The sequence below is a fragment of the Eurosta solidaginis genome, chromosome 5 (assembly GCF_040869045.1).
Source record: "Eurosta solidaginis isolate ZX-2024a chromosome 5, ASM4086904v1, whole genome shotgun sequence".
Taxonomy (NCBI): Eukaryota; Metazoa; Arthropoda; class Insecta; order Diptera; family Tephritidae; genus Eurosta; species Eurosta solidaginis.
Genome location: NC_090323.1, coordinates 25,535,307 through 25,548,613, shown reverse-complemented (window position 1 = coordinate 25,548,613; position 13,307 = coordinate 25,535,307). Strand labels below are relative to the sequence as shown.

The 13,307-nt window shown below is 34.1% G+C and overlaps 1 long non-coding RNA gene across 2 annotated transcripts in view; it reads right to left on the bottom strand.

The window, feature by feature from the left end:
- The window catches only part of LOC137254059 (uncharacterized), a 323,781-nt gene that overhangs the window by 305,309 nt on the left and 5,165 nt on the right, over positions 1-13,307 (bottom strand). For both annotated transcript variants that reach the window (XR_010953958.1, XR_010953959.1), the window contains exon 2: positions 8,824-9,294. This is a non-coding gene — a long non-coding RNA (uncharacterized lncRNA). The remainder of the gene's footprint in view (positions 1-8,823; positions 9,295-13,307) is intronic.

Below are 13,307 nucleotides of genomic sequence, written 5' to 3'. Positions count from 1 at the left end.
TTTTTCAATAGAATCACCCATTAGCACTAATTCCATGTGCATCTTTTGTTTACAAATTAAGTCATACATAAGTCAACATAAGAAGCACACGCATTACCCAAATAAATATTTTTTCCACAATAATAAAAACACACATCTTGGATCTTAAGAAAAAACAAATGTGAGTCATACAGCATTAATTTCACAAAACTAGTGACGTCATGACAAGTCAACCTGCGCGTGGCTGTGCATTTATCACTCTATCTTATTTGTATCTATGTATACTAAACTTTCGTTACTCTTTGTCTTTTAGCTCAACATGTGTTCGCTTGGACTTTGAAACAACAGCAGGTGATTGCATGGTAAACTAGAGAAAATTGTAAAATAAAAGCAAAAGATAACAAGTAAGGAAGGTTAAGTTCGGGAGTAACCGAACATTACATACTCAGTTGAGAGCTATGGTGACAACATAAAGGAAAATAACCATGTAGGAAAATGAACCGAGGGAAACCCTGGAATGTGTTTGTATGACATGTGTATCAAATGAAAGGCATTAAAGAGTATTTTATGAGGAAGTGGGCCATAGTTCTATAGATGGACGCCATTTAGGGATATCGCCATAAAGGTGGATCAAGGTTGACTCTAGAATGCGTTTGTACGATATGGGTATCAAATTAAAGGTATTAATGAGGGTTTTAAAAGGGAGTGGTGGTTGTTGTATAGGTGGTCGCATTTTCGAAATATCGCCATAAAGGTGGACCAGGGGTGACTCTAGAATTTGTTTGTACAATATGGGTATCAAAAGAAATTTGTTAATGAGTATTTTAAAAGGGAGTAATGCTTAGTTCCATAGGTGGACGCCGTTTCGAGATATCGCCATAAAGGTGGGCCAGGGGTGACTCTAGAATTCGTTTGTGCAATATGGGTATAAAACGAAAGGAGTTAATGAGTATTTTAAAAGGGAGTGGGCCTTAGTTCTATAGGTGGACGCCTTTTCGAGGTATCGCAATAAAGGTGGACCAGGGGTGACCCTAGAATTTGTTTGTACAATATGGGCATAAAACGAAAGGTGTTAATGAGTTTTTTAAAATGGAGTGGGCCTTAGTTCGATAGGTGGACGCCGTATCGAAATATCACCAAAAAGGTGGACCAGGACCAGGGGTGACTCTAGAATGTGTTTGTACGATATTGGTATCAAATTAAAGGTATTAATGAGGGTTTTAAAAGAGAGTGGTGGTTGTTGTATAGGTGGTCGCATTTCGCCATAAAGGTGGACCAGGGGTGACTCTAGAATTTGTTTGTACAATATGGTTATCAAAAGAAAGTTGTTAATGGGTATTTTAAAAGGGAGTAATCCTTAGTTCCATAGGTGGACGCCGTTTCGAGATATCGCCATAGAGGTGGGCCAGGGGTGACTCTAGAATTCGTTTGTGCAATATGGGTATCTAACGAAAGGAGTTAATGAGTATTTTAAAAGGGAGTGGCCTTATTTCTATAGGTGGACGCCTTTTCGAGGTATCGCAATAGAGGTGGACCAGGGGTGACTCTAGACTTTGATAGTACGATATGGGTATCAAATGAAAGGTGTTAATGAGTATTTTTAAAAGGGAGTGGGCCTTCGTTCTATATGTGTTCGCCTTTTCGAGATATCGCCATAAAGATGGACCAGGGGTGACTTTAGAATATGTTTGTACGATATGGGTATCAAATGAAAGGTGTTAATGAGTATTTTAAAGGGAGTGGGCCTTAGTTCTATAGGTGGACGCCGTTTCGAAATATCGCCATAAAGGTGGACCAGGGGTGACTCTAGAATGTGTTTGTACGATATGGGTATCAAATTAAAGGTACTAATGAGGGTTTTAAAAGGGAGTGGTGGTTGTTGTTTAGGTGGTCGCATTTTCGAAATATCGCCATAAAGGTGGACCAGGGATGACTCTAGAATTTGTTTGTACAATATGGGTATCAAATTAAAGGTATTAATGAGAGTTTTAAAAGGGAGTGGTTGTAGTTGTATATGTGAAGGCGTTTTCCAGATATCGACCAAAATGTGGACCAGGGTGACCCAGAACCTCATCTGTTGGATACCGCTAATTTATTTATATATGTAATACCTGCCAAGATTTTAAGGGTTTTTTATTTCGCCCTGCAGAACTTTTTCATTTTCTTCTACTTAATATGGTAGGTGTCACAACCATTTTATAAAGTTTTTTCTAAAGTTATATTTCGCGTCAATAAAACAATCCAATTACCTTAACATATTTCATCCCTTTTTTCGTATTTGGTATAGAATTATGGCATTTTTTTCATTTTTCGTAATTTTCGATATCGAAAAAGTGGGCGTGGTCATAGTCGGATTTCGTTCATTTTTCATACCAAGATAAAGTGAGTTCAGATAAGTACGTGAACTGAGTTTAGTAAAGATATATCGATTTTTGCTCAAGTTATCGTGTTAACGGCCATGCGGAAGGACAGACGGACGACTGTGTATAAAAACTGGGCGTGGCATCAACCGATTTCGCCCATTTTCACAGAAAGGAGTTAACGTCATAAAATCTATGTCCCTACCAAATTGCAAAAGGATTGGTTAATTTTTGTTCGACTTATGGCGTTAAAAGTATCGTAGACAAATTAAATGAAAAAGGGCGGAGCCACGGCCATTTTGAAATTTTCTTTTATTTTTGTATTTTGTTGCACTATGTCATTACTGGAGTTGAATGTTTACATAATTTACTTATATACTGTAACGATATTAAATTTTTTGTTAAAATTTTACTTAAAAAAAATTTTTTTTTTAAGTGGGCGTGGTCCTTCTCCGATTTTGCTAATTTTTATTAAGCGTACATATAGTAATAGGAGTAACGTTCCTGCCAAATTTCATCATATCTTCAACGACTGCCAAATTACAGCTTGCAAAAGTTTTAAATTACCTTCTTTTAAAAGTGGGCGGTGCCACGCCGATTGTCCAAAATTTTACTAATTTTCTATTCTGCGTCATAAATTCAACTCATCTACCAAGTTTCGTCGCTTTATATCTCTTTTGTAATGAATTATCGCAATTTTTCGGTTTTTCGAAATTTTCGATATCGAAAAAGTGGGCGTGGTTATAGTCCGATATCGTTCGTTTTAAACAGCGATCTGAGATGAGTGCTCAGGAACCTACACACCAAATTTCATCAAGATACCTCAAAATTTACTCAAGTTATCGTGTTAACGGACGGACGGACGGACGGACGGACATGGCTCAATCAAATTTTTTTTTGATCCTGATTATTTTGATATATGGAAGTCTATATCTATCTCGATTCCTTTATATATGTACAACCAACCGTTATCCAATCAAACTTAATATACTCTGTGAGCTCTGCTCAACTGAGTATAAAAACATAAAAAAATGGATTAAAAATTGTGGAAAAAATGCAAAAGTGTGAAATTGCGTGGACTAAGCCAAAACAAGAATCAAGCTAATACATATTAGCATCCATACAAATTAGCAGCTGCGTAATTTACGATGAATAGATGATTCATGATCAAGGCGAAAGTGTGTTGTTGAACTTCGCGGAATAAAAGATTTTGTATAGAAAAATACCAATAAAGAAAAAAAAGAGAATAAAAGAACGCTGAATGAGAAAGAACACCATAAAATATAATTTCAACCAAAATGCGACGCTAATGGCGTTAATAAAAATTCATATTTAATAATACGAGCCGAACCCGTGCGCAGCTTGCGCAACCAATATAAAAGTCTCTTATCAAATATCAAACGAAATCAGCTGTTCTAGCACTTATAAAACTTACAACTTGCGCTGCCATCTAGCGTATTATTGCATCTGCCGGTAATGCAGTGTAAATATTCACAATAGTGCCATAGTACAAATAGATTTCTCTGTGTGCTCACAATCGTTTATTTTTAACAAATTATTTTAATAAAATATAGCTAAACAAAAGCACTACGACCAAAATTGCCCAAAGCTCGCTAATAGCCCGAATCTCCCTCTTTACAACCAAAACTTTATTTATAGATTTGGATTACAAATAAGAGCGAAAAAGGGACCCGTACATAAAAACAGCAATTAGAAATAATATATATTATTTGGCAGAAATTCGGCAGTGGCATATTTTAGGATGAATTTGCTTTTAAATACTCTTCGTTCCAAATGTGTTTATATCATAACTCGTGTGAATTTGTTTATATTGTTGAAATTAGCTCAAAAACTGGGTTTAAATGCTTATTTAAATGTTAAACTTAACATATGTATAGTTGCGAACACGAAAATAGCAGGGTAAACTTTCTTTAAATTTCGTCAACTCTTTTTGGTTATTTAAAAAAAAAAAAGAAACTTCAATCAAGTTGTTAACTGAAACTATGCAAAGTAGTCTCAAAACCGTTGCTGAAATAGTTCGTAAATTCCAAAAAAACTTACGAAATTTTCGAAGTGTTTATTTAAAAATTGTTTTTTTTTTTTAAGTATGCAGTTTTGTAGGCTACCGTGGTGTGATGGTAGCGTGCTCCGCCTACCACACCGTATGCCCTGGGTTCACACCCCGGGCAAAGCTACATAAAAATTTTAGAAATAGGGTTTTTCAATTAGAAGAAAAATTTTCTAAGCGGGATCGGTGTATTTCTGCCATGAAAAGCTCTCAGTGAAAACTCATCTGCCTTGCAGATGCCGTTCGGAGTCGGCATAAAACATGTAGGTCCCGTCCGGCCAATTTGTAGGGAAAATCAAGAGAAGCACGACACAAATTTGAAGAGAAGCTCGGCTTTAGATCTCTTCGGAGGTTATCGCGCCTTACATTTATTTATTTATTTAGTTTTGTGGGCTAAAAAATTATAGTCTTACAAAAGAGAAATTATAAGTATCTCAAAATTCGCACTGATTTTTGGCAATTTTTTTTGTGTAGCGTGTTTCACATATTCTTTCATGTAAAAAATAATGCGCCTCTCGTATGCCAGAAAATCTGAAACATCCTAGGGGAAAAATTCGGGAGATTTATAAGTTGTACTTTGTTATACTAGAATTGGTTATAATTCAAAACTGCGTTCTCAAACAAATTTTGAAATAAAAATTGGAAATACGCGTCCATCATCAAATTATTAGTTATAAGGCATTGTTTCCTTCGAGAGGAAAGAATGGGCTGTACCGGAAGTACATAATCTTACTCTACACCAAAGGTTTCAATATGGACTGTGACGCGGGAACTGGTGTCTTTTTTGCGCAACTTGAAGTTTCGCTGTTAGTCCGTCTTCTTGACTTGGCTCTTATATTCCAAGCGCAAGTTATGAACAAAGAGAAAGCCTGTACACCCCTGTCGAAGGAGTCGGTGAGAGGGAGCATGTAGACCACATTTTTTCACCTGATCAAAAATTGCTCATGACGCTTAATTTCCCCATCACATTGTCCTAGGCTGCTAGCAACTAGCACAGGACCTGCTGAATAGGTAAAGGAAAATCCTAAAATTACTACCACATACACGGACGCTGAGATAATTGGGATTTCTTTGAATATCATTCGTAGGGATGTTGGCGAGGATGACTGCAAAACACAAATTGCCAAGCACGACCTGTGCGTACATAAAGTTTCACAATATGGGCAGTTATATACTGTTGGAACATCAGAAAGTTTCAAGATGCTCCATAAAAATTATTGGCATTTTTATTGGCCGTATTCAATGGTTTCAAAATGTTCCGTGCACTTCTTGGGCCAGTCTGTTTAGTATCTGGGCAGCACAGCAACGAACCAAGTTTAAATGCTAGTTCTCCCTAAATATTTTCGTATGCAGACGAAATTCTTGGAATTCCTAAAGAGTGACGTAAATAAAAGAAATATACAAATATCAAAAAAAAAAAAAAAAAACAAACAAAAACAAAAAAAAAACTATGCTTTATTGTTGCGTATTGCGAAATACTTTAATGGGATATTTAAAGATAAACAAAAGTGAAATTATTGAAATTCTTTTTGGTGAATTCGGAATTATTAACTCCCACACACAAACAACAATAAACATATTTACATCAGCAGAAATTGCCCATTTGGAAAATACTAATGAGTCGCTAATCAAACAGATCGTTAGTGCAGTGCAAGCAAGTTCATAAATATTTTGGACATATATATAAGCAAATCAGCAACTACAGGGTGGTTATTATTTTGTTTAATAAATAACCTCTTGTTGCAATTTCACTGCGAGGATTTTTCCGAAAAAAATATGCATAGAAACATATATACAGACATACCCCCCATCCTATATATGAAGATAAGGTAAGTAGTTCCAGTTTTGAATTTATCAAATTCAAAATATAACACCAAACGGGTTTACATTTAGCAGCAGTTGCTGTTATCTATTCTCATCGAGTTATCGGTTTGTTATTGGTGTATTATTAGCGAGGTATAGACAATTTATCTATTTGTGATCGTATAAATTAGTTCCCGTTTTCTTGTCGAAGAGCTGCCGGTTTTTATCGAGAAATTATCGAAATTTTCCAGATTTTTTATCGAAAAGTTATCGTTTATTCATCGAAATCCTATTGATATGTTATCAAAAATTTATACATTTGTTATCAAAAAGTTTTTTTCCGAAAAGTGGATTACCTTTTTGTCGATTTTTTATCAAAATGTTATCAATTTGTCTATCGAAAAGCCATCGATTCGCTGCCGAAAAGCTATCGGTTTTTAACAAGGTAATGTCGATTTGTTATCAAAATGTTATCAATTTCTCCATCGACAAGTTATCGATTCTTTGTCGAAAAGTTTTCGATTTTAATCAAGGTATTCGATTTTTTTATAAAAAAGTTATAGACTTTTTCTCAAAATGTTATCGATTTGTCTATAGAATAGTTATCGATTTGTTACGGCAAAGGTATCGATATAAATCAAGTATGTATCGAAAAATAATTAGTTTTTTATCAAGAAATTGTAGAATTGATATCTAGAAGTTATCGATCGTGTTATGAAATATACATTGATAAAACATTAATAAAAAATCGATAACACATTTCTAAGCCACCCTTTAACTGGTCGATAAGCCGAGCTCCTGTTAACTTAAAAACACTTGCTTGTCATATATACACAAAAGCTCTTATGCCAGCTTCTTGTCATTCATCACATTTCGGTCGATTAAGAGCGTTCCTTTCACCTTGAATGTTACGTTGAAAATTTCTTGATTTTTGATCTGCGTTGAGGTACCCTGAATAAAGTTTTCTGAAATTTTGCGATTCTGGTGAGAACCCCTAAGCAAAAATTGCGAGAAAAAGCAATGTTTTGGGAAATAATGGATACGTTTATATATTGCCGAAGTGCCATATCTGATGAAACATATGCTCGCAATTGGCCAAGGTGTAATCAGTGACAAGGGGCTGATATGAGAGCTTTGAGCGCCGATTTGTCGAAAAATTAGCATCAGAGTAAAAAACAATATATATAATACTTTTTGTTGGATTTGGTCACAGGCATACATAGGCAAAGTATTCAAATATTATTTTAGATCACCTTGTATAAACTCTTGAAAGATCTGAAAATGCGTTTAGAGATTTATCCATGCTTTTTTATGTTTTCCTCACCAGTATTTGGTACTCACTGTATTTTTTGTATTTTTATAATAATAATACATTTTTTTTATATACTAGAAGACCCGGCATGCCCTAAATTTGGCCTATCTGCATACATTTTAATACGCTTTTTTCCGTCTGACTCTGTCCTTCCCCCTCTTCACTTTTTCCTAATCCTTTTATTCACTCCTCCCTCCGTCATTTTCGCTTCATCTATCTTCATCTTCGTCTCATTCTATCTCTTTCTCAATCTCCTTCTCTCTTCTCTCAATTTCTTCTCATTCTTCTGCATCCCTTATTGTATGTCCCAGAGGGTGGTATGTATTTTATTCCAGTCCCAGTCCCGGTCCAACTCCGAGTCTCAGTCCCAGTCCCACTCCGAGTCTCAGTCCCAGTCCTAGTTCTAATCCCAGTCCCAGTCCGTCTCTGGATAATATATTACTTTGTACTAAAGCACTCATCAACAGCTTTCATTTGATATCCATATTGTATAAACACTGTCTAGGCATTCACTGGCCCACGTTTTGGCCTATAACTCGAGACCCTAGTTACCCATGGGTATGAAAATTACCCTCTACACAACTAGAGGCTCTCCTGAATTGAAAAAAATTTCATAGTACCTCTAAATCGCTGGCCCCCTCAGAAACAAATCCCGCCCCCCACCCTCTCGGCGGGCCTGGTGATGTGCTATACTTGATATCATTCGCTATAATATTTTTTATTGATAAGCAGGTTGTTTAATTAAACACCAAGCAATTACACGGAAGTATATCCGCACCACCTGAAAATATGAGTGCCACTGCGTATACGTAACATTTTATTATTACGTATAAACAAATAAAAAAATTGCAATAAAATAATATTGGGACTATAAACTGAGATGTAACCTATCCTATCTCTCAAATTGGGTCAAACTACACACGGGGTGCAAAACAAATTCAAAATCGGTTCAGTAGCTTAGGAGTCTATCGCGGCCAAAAATGTTGTGACACGTTTTTTTATATATTAAGATTTGGGTCACCCTGTATACATATAGAACTATGAATAATTACTTATATTTTTGGTTAGCCTACACTGATTTTACTCATTGCCTTAGTCACTAAACGAAAGTGTTTACATTTTTGATGTTTTGTTTGGTTTTCGCTTTTGTCTATTGTTTACATATATAATTTGGCAATGAAGCAAGCGCGCTAAGTTTAAGGATTTATTTTAAAAAATCACCTGGCTGTGGGAAGCTATAACTAATTACGCTTTCAATTGACTACACTTATTTCCGATTATTCTCAGTCAATAAAAAATACCTGGTAATATGGCTCCTTTTGCCAGCGATAGGGACAGCAAACACAGCAACAGCGGGAACAGCATTTTTTCTGATGACGAATTCTTGATGAAGTTGCTGAAGTTTTGTTGATCTGCGTGTTGTAGACGATTTCACTTAGCACTTCGACAGAGTGATGTGCAATTGGCGTATGATTTTTGTTGGTATTATGAATTCATTTCAGTTAACACTCACACTCATATTTAATATTTTTTTTTTTCATTCTTTTTTGCAAGCAATTTATTATTAAGCTTTTTCACAATTTTTGTTTTTTTTTTTCTTTAATATACAAAAACGATTTCTTTAAGGCGTTTTTAATTAAACACCTTTTTCTTATGTCGTTGCGCTTTAGTTATAGTATTAGTTTTTTACGAAACCACTTACATTTATTTTGATCTATATGATTTTTTATAGTAATATTTTAATAACCGATTAGGAAGCGATATTTTTACGACTGAAAAGAAAGAGAAAAGTTATAAAAATGTTTACAAAACACGCAAGTAACTTTTTTATTTAGCTATTTGACATTTGTTTTTACTGAAACAAAATGTTGCAACAAAGTTATTATGTCTTTTTTTTTGACAAATGACATCTCGCAAATACATTTGACAAAGCAGAAATCATACACTACAATATGAGGTGCGGATTGGAGACAAGGCTTCTTCAATTCAACTAAAAAACAACAATAAATAATTAAAAAAAAAAAATTTTAAAAACGTTCAGTGCAAACCGCGTTAGAAGCAATGATAATATCACAAAAATAATGAAAAAGAAGTGAAGAATCAGTAACTTCAAAAGCAATGATTGCCTAAGAACGTATTGGAGACATAGCGCCTTAAATTCGCGACGGCTCAGAGAAGGTAAAAAAGGTAACGCCACCTGGTTGTCGACTGGTTGGTTTGAATCATGCGAATACGATGCCAATTCAATCAAATCGGAGGTTCAAATTTTTTTGGTGCTTCCAATTGGTGTATTTGTTGTTGTTGTGGCAGGACACTTCCCGAGAGCGTTGGGGAGTGTTATCGATGTCCAGTACGTTCCGGTAACAAGCACCGTTAATGTACTAGCCCGACCATCTCGGGAACAATTTGGTATGACCACATGAAACCGTCTAGGCAATCTCGCCCTCCTACCCTCTAGATCCATGAGGAAATTGGGGTCGCCAGAGGCTGTTAAAGAAATAGGGTTCGCCACGGGTAGGTGCGGTTCACAATTGGGTTGGAGAAGCTATAAATTGCGCACGTGAAAATAGCAGTAACAATTTGTATGAAACTAACTTTTCGTTTTCGCTAATTAAAAAAAAAAATTATGAATTCTTAAATTGAAGATATGCAAAAACCAGACTCCAAAACGCGGTTGAAAAAATTTGAAATTTAACAACTTTTTAGAGTTTTCTGGATTTATTTGGTACAGCTTTATATCCTAGTTAATGTTAGTTTTAGTAAAAGTTCTTTCATAATTCGCATTGATTGTTGAAAATTTTTTTCCGAAGCTTGATTTTTCTACGACAAAATCTGAGCCACCTTTTCGAAAAACAAATTATCAAAAATGATCATAAAAATTCAGAAATATCCAAATAATAAGTTAAAAATTTCACGAATTTTATAGAATTTTCGAATTTTTTCGAAAACGTTTTTGAATTGGTTTGCATAAAGTCACTTAGAAACCAATTAAAAGTTGATTTCTGCAATTAAAAAAGCTGTATTTAATTGAATTACCTTTATAAAAATTCCCACTGCTTTTTTCGTGTTTGCTGCTGTTTGATAAATAGAGACGCCAAAAGTCCGCCAAAAAAAATCTCACAAGCAAAGAGGGAAATAAATTTCAAAAAATATAAAAGTACCAGAAAACAAGAAATAACTGGAAAATTTAGGCAAAAAGATAGACAGAAATAGTAGCAAAGAAGAAACCCATCAAAAAAAAGCCAGCTTTATACGAAAGTTCTGTTTCTTTAACCAAATATACCGTTTCGCATCTCGTCATAAGCAATAAAAGCTGAAGGAGATAAAAGCATAATCTTTATTTTGTTTTGAGGTAGTTCTTAGAAAATTTTGAGGCAAATGCTAGTTTTTTTCTGAAATGTAAATCTTTAAAAGGGGTGACACAAGATGTTTTAAAAACGTTGATATAAATGCGATTTTATTAAGCAAATTAACCTAATTAATACATTTTGCTAATACTTATTTAAGCTGTTATTGCATTTAATGACAAATATATACTGACCAAAGAAAACGGCGGCCGCCGTGGTGTGATGGTAGTGTGCTCCACATACCACACCGAAGATCATGGGTTCACGGCCCGGGTAAAGCAACATCAAAATTTTATAAGAAAAGTTTTTTCAATTAGAAGAAAGTTTTTCTAACAGGGTATCTCCTCGGAAGTGTTTGGCAAGTACTCCGAGTGTACTTCTGCTATGAAAAGCTCTCAGTGAAAACATATCTGCCTTGCAGATGCCGTTCGGAGTCGGCATAAAACAAGTAGGTCCCGTCACGCAAATTTGTAAGAAAAATTAAAACGAGCACGACGCAAATTTGAGAAGCTCGGCCTAAAATCTCGTCGAAAGTTATCGCGCCTTACATTTATTTATATATTTAAAAGAGTATATATATCTTTTTTTTTTTTTTTTAATTCCGCGGAAAACTCAGCTGTTATGAGCCAAAGAACAACAAAATGTAGAATTAAACAAAAAAGTGAAAGCACAACAAATTCTACGAAAAATGTGGAATAAAACAAAGGAAATGATAATAATAGAGTTTAGCTAAGGGTTGAAAATATCGGTAACACTATACAGCAGTCAACAAAAGCAACGGAGTTGGCCAGTTTTTTGGCCTATGTTATGTCATTGTGTATAAGTTGCTTTTATGTTGATTGTAGATTTATGAAGGAAAAACATGAAATCGTTTGTTATGTCAACATACTACTGTGCGACATTGTTATTAAAGGGCTGGCAGTACATTTGCTATGTAAATGTATGTACAGTAGGGAACACGAGAATAGCAGTGGCAATTTTAATCAAACTTCGTCTACTAAATTCCTCTATTTTTATCATCGATAATATTTTTATTTATTTTTTTATTTTATAAAGTTTGTGATTTGACCTATACATACCGATCTCAAAATAATAAAAAAAAAAAAAAAAAAAATCGAAATCGAAAAACAAAAATTCAAACGTTTTTTTTATATAATTTTCTGAATTGGTTGAGTATGCAGTTTGGCAGCCCAATAAATTTTTTGTCTAAAAAAGTTCTAAGTTTCTCAATATTCTCATCGATTTTTATTTTCGAAGGGTGCTCTAGATTTTTCTCCATACAAAATGTGCAATTATTTCTTTCACCCTAGGAAAAATGTATCAAAAGTCAGTGCAAATTTCGAGAGACCCCAAATTTTTCTAATTTTTTATGACTTCTACTTTTTTGGCTTGCAATGATGGGGCTACAAAACTGCATACTTAAAAAAATTTCTAGAATTTTAAATAACTGAATCGAAATTTTGAAAATCTGTTTTCGAATTTTCAAATTTTTTCGAAAATGTTGTGCATAGCAGAAAGGGAACTCCAAATAAAAATTTCGAAATTTTCGTAAATGTTCGAATTTTTTAAAAGATTTTCGAGTTTGGGTCTCATAGTTTCAGTAACAAAGTTAATAGGGATTTTGTTCTTAAGATATCGAAAACAAAAAAAGACGAGATTTGAAAAAAATTGTCATTGTTGTTTTTCTGTTCGGATTTACAAATTTTTTTGATAATGTTACCATACCAGAAAAATTTAGAGAACTCCAAATAAAAATTTAGAAATTTTTGGAAAAATTTTCTTAAATTTTCGATAGCCTCAGTTGCGAAATTCATGAGAATCTTTTCTTCAAATATCGTTAGTTAAAAACGAAGAACTCTTTCGTAAAAATTCGACAGCTTACAGTTTGTTAGCCCAATCAATGTTTGTCAAAAAAATTACAAGTTACAAGTCTCCCAATATTCACATCGGGTGCTCTAGATATTCCTCCCTACAAAGTGTGCACTTGTTTCTTTATATGGATGAAAAACTGAAAAACCCTTCGGAAAAATGTATCAGAAGTCAATGCAAATTTTCAGAGACCTCAAGTTGTTTAAATTTTTTCATAACTTGTACCTTGTTAGACTATAAATGATTGGGCTACAAAACTGCATACTTAAACAATTCAGATAACTTTAAATAAGAGGATCGAATTTTTGATTTCGAATTTTCAAATTTTTCGAAAATGTTTTGCATAGCAGAAAAATTCAGAAAACTCCAAATAAAAGTTTCGAAATTTTCGAAAAAATGTTCTTAAATGTGCAATAGTCTCAGTTGCGAAATTCAAGGGAATTTTTTCTTGAAATATCAAAAGTTAAAAACGAAGAACTCTTTCGAAAAAATTCGACAGCTTGCAGTTTGTTAGCCCAATAAATTTTTGTCAAAAAAATTATAAGTTACAAATCTCTCAATATTCGTAG